At 38.6% G+C, this 10719-nt stretch overlaps 1 protein-coding gene and 1 long non-coding RNA gene across 3 annotated transcripts in view; one reads left to right on the forward strand and one right to left on the reverse strand.

Moving 5' to 3' along the window:
• LOC143120476 (uncharacterized) overlaps positions 1-5455 on the reverse strand; it is a 33497-nt gene extending 28042 nt beyond the window's left edge. Inside the window, exon 1 of one of the 2 annotated variants that reach the window (XM_076281376.1) lies at positions 5228-5455. The gene's annotated coding sequence lies outside the window, so the exon portion shown is untranslated. The remainder of the gene's footprint in view (positions 1-5227) is intronic. The other variant, XM_076281377.1, reaches the window with a different exon arrangement.
• Positions 1656-3425, forward strand: LOC143120837 (uncharacterized). Its single transcript, XR_012986342.1, has 5 exons — positions 1656-1734; positions 2782-2890; positions 2980-3042; positions 3182-3214; positions 3336-3425. It is a non-coding gene; the product is annotated as an uncharacterized LOC143120837 (long non-coding RNA).
• Positions 5456-10719: the final 5264 nt, after the last annotated feature.

Below are 10719 nucleotides of genomic sequence, written 5' to 3' on the forward strand. Positions count from 1 at the left end.
CCTATTCCCAGATAAATTCCACGCATTGTTTCGTTTTTGTTTGTGATACAGGCAATGATTTCAAGCCGTGTTGCTAATACCTAGGCTGTGAAACTAAGGTCTAGCTAGCCTACTGGTGGGTTTAATTGAATTTGAGTAATATGATACGCAACCATTTACATCTGAGATAGTTTGTAATTCCTGTAGAGCTCACCAAAATTATAGACATGATACGAAATTAGATATGACACTTATCTGCTATAATCCAAGATAGATTTTCTTCGAGTTTTTGAGCATTTATTTTACCAAATGACAGGGGAAACATAATTAATTTAATCCACATATGCACCATGCACAACAACGCTACTGTTAGCTTAAAACCTTGAGAATCAAGCAAGCCGTCACGGCATGAAAGTGACAGGCACTCAATTCGACTTGCACAGCACCTGACATGAAAGAGAAGTCTATATAGTTTATACAGTGCTGTGCAAAAGTTAAGACACCCATGCTGAAATTGACTAAAGGGAGGAATAAAAAATTGTTTGCCTTTTGTCTTAATGGCTTAATTTAAAAAAATAGGACATCAATTATTTTTTAATGTATCATGTATCGTAAATAAACAAATGTTATTATATAAATAAATGTCTTAACTTATGCACAGCACTGTATATTCTAAATAGTAATAGTTTGTACAGTGGCCTACAGTGTACCGTTGTACAGTGGCTAATTACTAATAATGTAAATGAAAAAGGTGAAAGAAAAAAATGAATAATCCTGTTCAAGTACTGCAATAATCATGCTTTGTAAATGCTTGTGTTGATGGTTATGTCATAATTTGTAACTCAATCTGTCCATTTCTTTCACAAAATCCACCAGAAGTAACCATTTCAAGGATCATTTTTTCAAATTTTTCTTTTTTTTGGTGGGGGGGGGGTGTGGGGCTTCCTACGATCAACAGCACCGCTGCTGGAAAATTTTCTAGGGGAAACACTGCAAACCATAGGAATTTCTATTGGTTGACGCCGTCCCCACTAACACAAAACGTTAAGGGAACGTTCGGGAACGTTTGGTACGTCCTATGGTTCCCTAAAGGTTAGTTCGAACCAATCCAAAAACTAACGGTTAGGGAACGTTTCCTAAGGGTTCTAACGTTTCCTAAACGTTAAGGGAACCAACCAACTAAAACGTTCTCCTGTGGTTGCACAGTACCTTCACACAACGTTCCCATTTGGTTGTCTTTGGTTGTTCTGAGTGCGGTTTTGAAATGTTTATTTAAACAAGCTCCATTTCAGTTTTTGAAGTAACATACAAAATGTTTGCAGTCACTTGATTCAGATCCACTCAAACGATTGGTCTTATAAAATCTAAGTAAGGTAAACATTGTATCAAGATAATATTTATTTTAGGCTAATATAAATTTTACTAAATAAAAAATATATACTTTTGTGCTTTTTTTTACCGTATTAGGTGAATGAACTTTAAACAAGAATCTATCAATAGAACACTTTTCACAACTAAGAAAATTCTCTTCTTTCATTTCACAATTCACTTCAGTTCAATCAGACAGGCTCTCCCTTACACGTAGGCCTACCCCCACGCCAGTAGGGGGAAGACAGCGCCTATGCTTTCAGGTGATCGATTGAAGTCTTGTCCTGACTTCCGTAAACGGGCTCTGTTTGAATTCCGTGATTCTTGAACACCGCTGAAAGAAGTCTTGGAATGGATTACACTCGTCTTGAATTCGATCTCACGAAAGTAAGTGATATGTTACAGTTTCATGATGTAGGCCTAGGGGTTGTAATGCAAGGGTTTGAGGTTTAACCTTAAGTCCTTTCACTTGTAGGGCTTTGTTATATTCCGATTCTGCCAAGTTTGTAATTTACCAGAGCACATTGCTCGTTCATCTTTGTTTGCTGTTCTCAACGTGTTATGTTTTGCAGCATTGTATGTTTTGTGTCATCGTGTTAAACTGCTCGCGTTGATGTTACAAATAATAGCACTAGGCTACCGTTTCTTTTAATTAGTTTTAGTGTACAGTCAGTCCTTTTAGGCAAGTCACTCGGCAGCAGTGGCTTAGTCTAGTAAGTTAGGCTAGTGGATACTGTATGTAGCTGGATCTAGGCTACTGTGATGTAGGCTAGTAGTTAGCTGTAGTGGGTAGGCTATACTGTGATCAACCCCAAATGTATCCTAGTCTATTTTAAGTGGGTATACTGAGATGGTGATGCTTTTTAAGTGGGTATAACCTACTGAACAGTCCTGCATATGTAGGCTACACTAGAGCCATAAAGATGGCTATAGATAATGTATACATCGACGGCCATCTTTTAACAGTTTTTCGGATAGACGATTCAAGTGAATAGACCTCTGAATTTTGCCTTCAAAAAGCTGAGATCCGGTAGCCTATCTTGCAATTTTTGCTATGGGAAAATAACATGGGGAGAATTATTGCGCTCTCCCGGGGACGAAGAAGTCTGAAATTCAGACATTTTGCTCAACACACTTTTGTCCTCTGCCTTCGAGTGGTAGGCTAACTGTGATCTTCGGTAGGAGGCTATACACAGCTGCCATACTGGCTTTACAAACTAAGCCCATGCATTTCTATGGATGCTGTGTCTCCCCATTAGAAATTATCTTGGCCACAATACAAAAAGTCAAAAGCTGGGCCAAATATCCAGTCAAGAAAATCTGGTTGTGTACAGGTGACTGATTGCTGCAATACTATCAATAATAGTTTTCTCTGTATGGAAATACTGCTTTTTTCTACTACTGGCTCACAAAAACTTTGTTCTCTTAACGTAGATTCATACACCAAAGGTATGGAAAAATGTCAGCGGCTGATGGACACTTCTAGCATTGAGGCGGAAGAAGATGCGAGCGTCCACAAAAGGCAGTGCAGCGTCACGTGATGGTAAGACCTCTTAAATACAGACTACATTATTTACACAATTCAAATATTCTTTTTGCAATCAGTGCAGATTGTATGGTCTTTTATTTCAGATGAATCCGTTCCGCAAGCAAGAAAGCATTCCAGGATGGTGCGTGTGCCTGGAAGCCCTATCTGTAAGTTAACATTTATACATGTATTTAAGAAACCAGTTGAGTCATATTTCCTACCATGGAACTACTGACATTCAAGTTTATTAATCTGGTGCATATCATGTTACTGTTCTGATGTATGTCTCTTCCTGCCTTTTTTTAGGTCAGCAGATGTCACTGCCTCCACCACCTGCATGTGAGTTTTTCTTTTTAGCGATTGTTTAATGTAACAGCATAGGTTTATCTTTTGCAAATGTCATGTGCAAGAAACCTACCATAAATGAACTGACCAATATTCATATTTACTTTCTTTTTAGATGAGTCAACACCACACAGGCAACCAGCTCATAGCCCAGAGCTGGATGGGTCTATTATAACACCTGCCACTTCATCTTGGGACCCAGTTGAAGGTACAGTGTCTTTGAATGTATTTCCAAGTAAATACAATTTCATGACGAGGAACTTGAGAGTAACTAACTTTTTTTTGTTGTAAACAGCACAAGTGACTCCATCACACAGAGGGAGGTGGCTTGGCCATGGAGACGGAAATAAGAGGTAAGAAGACTCACTTAATTTGTTCACATATGCAACAATATAATGTATTTAACAACTAAAACTAACACCATCCATTTTTCCATAGCAATAAGGACAACCATTACCGCATGGCACAGCGAATGGATGCATTTGAGGAGAAGATGGATGAGCTGCTCATACTCTTAAGGAGCTCCCAGTCACCTCCCTCTGCTCCAGTCGATGACATATTGCTGTCGCCCTGCTCGACAGTCACTAAGCTGCAGGAGAGGAGGAACAAAATGCCCTCCCTCCAGGACTTGTACTCTGGGACCTAAGCAGGCAGAGACAATCACCAAAGACTCCACATATCCTGCACACACACTCTTTAACTTCCTCCCCTCTGGCAGGCACTACAGATCCCTGCACACAAAAACAACCAGACACAAGAACAGCTCTTTTCCCACTGCCGTCACTCTCCTGAACTGCAGATAAGTGGGGTCATCCCCATTTTGACCGTTCACCTGCACATTACATACTTTATCATTCCAATATGTGTCTTGCACACTACATTTGCACTATTACTTTGCACTCTGCATCACACTCCATGTGTACTTATATTCGTATTATGTCTTATTTGTATAGTTGTTTTGTATATTGTGTTGGTATCTGCCACAATGTATATTGTTGTCTCTATTGTACAGTATGTCTGTCTATTTGTTGAATTTATATAGAGCACCTACCAGGGCTCCAGACTAACTTTTTGCACTGGTTGCACTGGTGCCCCTAACTTTTTTTCTTAGGTGCACCAGCACAAAAGTTAGGTGCACCCAAATTTTCAACCACATCGCATTTAACACCGCAGCAGGTTCACTTTTTTCCCCTTAATTACTGTCCTATATAGGATGTCCTATGACTTATGATTTACAATTCTACAAGAAAAGTAACTTAATGAAGTGTTGGTGCTTTAAGTGCTTCACTGAGCTGAAATGTAAACTTAAAACATCTCAAGATGAATTAAATAAAAATAACAGTGAGTAAATTAACAGTGCACGTTTTTTTCTAAATTAGTTACTTCACATCAATTCCATGTAATGATTGTGATCTGAGCTTTGAGCTCTTAGGAAAGGGTTGAGCTTTCTCAACACTTCAATCATGATTGGCTAACTTAGTCTACAGTTTGGCACAAATTACAAACACGCACTATCGGAACTCCCCCTATTACCGTCGGTCCCGTATTTCCGCCGTCTTGCGTGTGTCACTTAATATCCATTTCTATACAAACCAAGACGGCGGACACCATAGGTGTATCTAAATTAGCTATGTACCAAAAATGACATTTTACCGTGACTCGAAAAGCTGTAAACAGTGTTGTAAGGCTGCGTGTACACAACCGCTTGGAGCTCTAGTGGAATTTTAATTTCATGACGAGAATTCTCGGTCTAACCGTTCATGTGCCGTTGAAACGGCGTAAATAGGCGACCCATCAGGCCAGCACTATAACTCCGAGCGTGGTAAACAAAATCGGATATTTCAGGCAGTAAATGCTCCCGTTAAGAACCAAACCAGATTTTGTTCAAATCTACACACATAAGGCTTCTGAAAAATATAAGGTTCACTTAGCAAATGTTATTTTGAAGTGTTAAAAAACAACGTTGTTTTAGAATTTCTGAACAAAAGTGATAATTACTGTACATACCTCCGCAAGTTCACTGACTCGCCAACTGAGATCCGTAAATGTCTACTTATGTCTGATATGACTTGAAAGACTATTTATCCGCCTAAAATATCACAGTGTTGAGGTAACGTCGACAGTACTACACCGGACTCTAGACAAGTTCCTGCTTGTTGTGAGTTCTTCAGAGAATGTCTAATAAGGGACAGGCTCTGGTTTCTTCCTCTCCGTGGTTAACTATGCAAATGCTGCCACCGTCTGGAGTGGAGTTCAGAAGAGTAAGCGTAGAAGCGCTGATAGCCAACTATTATGTGTCTCAATCTGTTGAGGTGAGTTTAACAAATGGAATTGTCTCTGCGAGACACTCTGGCAAAGAGCATTTATGCGCTTTACTTTTACCCCAACATTCCGGGAAACCAGCTAAACTGATGAAGACAGCGCTGCAACGTTGGAGGACTGTACACATTGGTCGTAGTGTTATCCGATTGCGTCGAAGTCCGAAATAATTCAGAGTAAACATGGTCTAGTGCACTGTTTTGATTTGCGTAGGGGAGGTGCGGGCTGAAGCCAACCTGTTTGAGGGAGAGCGTGCAAGAAGCATATCTCTACAATGAAATAATGTGTCTAGGCTAATTTATATTTTCAATAAGCAATCACTGCATGCCTATGGAAACAATAAGTCAATATATTAGAGATAAAGAGTAGGCTAACGCAGGAATGGACGTTACAGTTATTCATAACAAATTATGATATTTTTTCGTTTTGTGGAGCGGCATCGGTAGGCTATCAAAAGCAGATTTCGATTTTCGTTAAAGCCAATCCTTATGCCATACCCAAGTAGCCTAAATCGAGGTCATTTTTGATTGTGGTAGTTTTAATTAAATAGAACAGTTGGTGTGTGTTTTATCAGAAATGTGTTGGTTTATCAGAAATGATCCATTTATTGTAAGAATGTTGGTTGTGCAACTGTTATGCAACATTTCCTGAGTCATGAGACGGAACTGTCAAAGGCTAAAAGTGAAAGTAAACCAGACAGGGTTTTGGAGAGAAAGGGACTTACCAGAAAAGTATAAATAGAATGGGGCTTAGCAGAAGAGGAGATGCAGGGACTTTCCAGAGAAAGAAGTGAAACCAAAAGTGAAGTTACACATAGAACCTAACAAACACATACTCTGCCTGGCAACAGATTACACATAAAACTTGACAACGTATATTCTGCCTAGCAACACATATTTTTAATATACAGAAGAAAGGGGGTTTCCACCAATATCTCAAGTCCCAAAACATTCTGATTGGCTAAAAGGGGCCTGATGACGCTCCTGGAGAGGGAGGCGCATCTCAGGCCCCGAGGAGCATAAAAGGCAGAGCACAGACACACTCAGATCAGATCTCATCAGGGTAGCAGCTGCAACTCATCACTCTATTGCCTGACAGCTCAATATAGACATGGTTTGGATTGTATTCTCACTGCAATACGGTGAATAAAGGATCAACAGTCTTCAGCGTTTCTCGTCTTGGTGCGGTCTCCTGTGGGTCTTTGAAATCAGAGTGCTAATTGGATTGGAGAGGTTCAGGAAAGTGGTTAATTCCCCACGTCATATGACATTGGCAAACTTCTGCATGATTTATTTTGTTATTACATTCATTGGCTGGGATTCCTGTCGGCAACAATTATGTTTAAAGGTAGCCTCCTGCAGAAGGGGCGGCAGGCAGGCTACTGACAGAGCGACACAGTGGCAGAGCGACGCACAGTGGCTGAAAGTGGTACAAAAGTTTCACGCAGCTTCACGTCACGTAATGCGGGACTGAAGTGGCCATTTCATTTAATGCCCACTGTATCAAGACCATTTTGGTGTTTTGATCCATCAGTAAAACATTTAATAAAACCATAAAATAAAGAGGATAGATATATTTCACTATTTATAATTTATTTATGCTCCATCCAAACCCTTTAGCCTTTGTTTGATACTCCCAACAATCATTTAGTAGCCTAGGCCTATACTGATGCTGCTGGATTATTACTATCCCCAGAGATGGGAAGTAACAAAGTACAAATACTTCGTTACTGTACTCAAGTAGATTTTTCAGATATTTTTACTTTACTTTACTATTTATTTTTGAGGCGACTTTTTACTTTTACTCCTTACATTTTAACACGAATATCGGTACTTTCTACTCCTTACATTCTACAAAACTGGCTCGTTACTTTAGTTTCAAATAATTTCAGTAGCCTACCGTTATTATTTTTCGCGCCATCAATAGCGGATGGGAATATACGTTGCACTTGAAGCACCACTACAAGATGACTCGATTTGGGCGGCATTCATTCACGGAAAATCATTGCAGCTTGATGGCAGTAACGTTAACGTTAGCACGTAGTAGTAGCCTATGTCTCAATTAAATAGTCAAAAATGCCCTCACCTTTGGTGCCTCCCTAACTTCTAGCTGCAGTGTAGCCTATATCCTTAGCAATAAGTAGGCTAGATGCAGCATTGGGTCTTGAACAGGGATGTAGTGGAGGCTGCTAAACGCAAGTAGGCAAAACACAGTTTAGAAATTTCATACATAGTTTCTCCACCTCTTATTAGAGTTTATCCACCTCTCAAAAGAGTTAATTCCCCAATTACAGCTGTTAGCATTTAAAAATCACACTGTATTATCCACAATAACAATATGTATATTGTACACTCATCAACACTCTATGAACCACTTAATGCCACTTGTATTGTTATAAACACTGGACAATAACCTCCACCATAATCAAACATGTTCTTACTGTGATCACAGAATTCATAGTTTACCCACCTCTTATTATATATTTTACCACTACATTTCTGGTCTTGAAATATTCACAGGAATCCATAGGAATTAAATATTCATGTTGTTTTATCCAATATTAGTTGTGCAGATGTATAGCCCATCTCATACACACCCATGAAGCCAACAAAGAAAATGCATAAATAGAGACTTTTATGTAATTATTCCATTTTGTGTAGTCATTCTATATCAGAACCTGACACACAATCCAAATAGTCCTCAGACCTCAGAAATGCATACTTTTATTGTCAGTATGCATTTTGGGTAACCAAAAGTCCTATGAGGAGTTTCCATAAGGCATTCCAAAACGCATGACCATACCTTGGCAAATAATGGTCTAAAATACTGATTTTTTTTTATTCTATATTGATCTACTTTTGCACACAGCTTCGCAAGACCTGGTGCTAGGGCTCAATTGCGTTTCTAAAATCATATCAAGAGACCTAGAGGGCTGAAATTTTGTCAGTTCAGAGATGCTTGTTATCCGGCAGAAAGAAAAAACAATATTCTAGGCGCTGTAACTCTGTGCCAGCGCTTCCTAAGAAACTGCCCAAGAAACAGGGCAACAGGTTATGGGAAGATTTAAAAAGAGAGACTGGCACTCTTGCCGCTGGTAACATTTGTGTGGTCCAGGTACCGTTGCATAAAAAATGGTTGTCATTCACAAAACTACTTTTACTTTTATACTTTAAGTAAATTTCCAAGCCTGTACTTTGTTACTTTTACTTGAGTAAAGAAGTTAAACCAGTACTTCTACTTTTACCAGAGTATTTTTTAACACAACTATTTGTACTTCTACTTGAGTATGGAAAGTGAGTACTTTTGCCACCTCTGACTATCCCCCATCAGTTGTACCCTATATGTTAAAGACAGCTTAATGTATGTTAATGTAAGTGGGACTTCCTCTGTCTCTACCAGAATAGCACTTGTTGGAGTCGTTTTAATAGCACCTATGGCCATTCTTTGTTCTCTAAACTGAATTCTGTCCAACCTTGCTAAATTAGATTTGCATGCTGTGCTACTATACTTCCATAATCTATAAATGACCTTATTACCGGTAATGCTATATAAATATCCATTAAAGACTGCTTATCTGCACCCCAGTTATGTCCAGTAATCATCCTCATCAAGTTCAGGACTTTTTTACATTTAGTTTCGATGTGCTACCAATGAGCTACCAAGCCTATTGTTATTAATTATAGCCTATTCATTTAAAATTAAACATGTTTTCAAATTAGGCTATTATAATGGTGTGTTGTACGCAAACAGCATTGTTTAACCAAATTATCATTTGAAATTGAACTGCTCTTTCAATGGGTTGTCTCTGCTCGTTTTTAGCACTAATGGTTGCGGAGATATTCAAGCAGATTAGCACCATGGATTTCCTTTTAGTTTGTGATTTCTTTGAAAAGAAGTCACAATTGTTTCCCGTCATTTTGTTTTCTCTCCTCCTGTCTTCCTTTCTTTTTTTGGTAGCCTGATTTGGCTTTCTTTTGAAGAGCCGTGTAATAAACTATGTTAATACTAGCTGTTATACAGTATAGACCCTTTCAAGAGAGTTCCATTATCAGCATCATAGTTGGCCCCACAAAACTTCCTTTTTAACATTCCATATGATATCTTAATGCAGAGGAAGTAGATTGGGGCCCAAATAGAATGTTCAAGCATTGTTTTTGTTTACCTTGTTGAAAGGGTCCATACTGTTCATCAAATTCCTGATTTTTTGCACTTCTACTTATGACCATCACTTCTACTTATGACCATGTCAGACTAGGCGATCAGAGAGCCACAAATTCTTGCCACGTCTTGGTCGGCAGAAGTTTGCGCTCCACCAGATGCTCAACTGAACTAACATGAAGAAAATGTGTGCAGGTGGACTAAACCATTTGGCGCAATAGCAAGGGGTGGGTGAGACCTTAAATAGTCTTTTTTGTAAAAAATGTATTCTGTAATGTAAATGTAGTCTTTTCTTTTTTAAGTTATTCAGCCAATACATTTACTTTACATTTCATTTGACATGCATTATGAAATCTAATTAGGAAATGAAAATATAGGTCAAATAAAATATATTCCAGGGCCCTCTCTCCCCTTGGGCCCCTATAGGGGTTTTACCCCCAGTCCAACGCCCCTGAGTAAGCAGAAGTATTTAAGGCCATTTTAAGTTTAGACATAAGTTATGCATCTGGTATATTATTTGACTCTTGTTTAGCATTTAATATATTTTTATTTTCCTTCAAAATTTACTCTACAGTAGGTGATTTCCTTTATGAATGTCAGCAAACTTTTCACCTAACATATTTGCTTTATTAGCATCTGATACAGATACAGCTTTATTTCTTCCATCATTTAACACTGGTATTTGTGAGGGTTTATATTTCTTCACCATCATCCACATCTTATCCAAAGTAGTTTCTCTTCCAATCGTTGAGCAAAAATGTCTCCAAGTAGTCTAGTCGTGATTTCTTGAACCCAGAAATGTTGAGTACCCTAAAGTTTTATTGCAGAAGTGTCATCTATAGGCCTAGTGGGTGGAATTCAACTTGGTTGCCTATAGTTGCACTTTGGGCATTTTGCATAATTAGCATAAATAGGGAATTAACCCATTTAAGCCCAAATTTTTTCCAAGACATGCAAATATGCAAATCATGTGTTATTAGCAACCTTTTGAAGTAATCAATAATTTTGTTTTTTTTAAATGT

This window comes from Alosa pseudoharengus, unplaced genomic scaffold (genome assembly GCF_046254945.1).
Source record: "Alosa pseudoharengus isolate Yale_2024_CS ecotype anadromous, Long Island Sound unplaced genomic scaffold, YU_APseudo_1.1 YU_APseudo_1.1_scf_1, whole genome shotgun sequence".
In the NCBI taxonomy this organism is placed as follows: Eukaryota; Metazoa; Chordata; class Actinopteri; order Clupeiformes; family Clupeidae; genus Alosa; species Alosa pseudoharengus.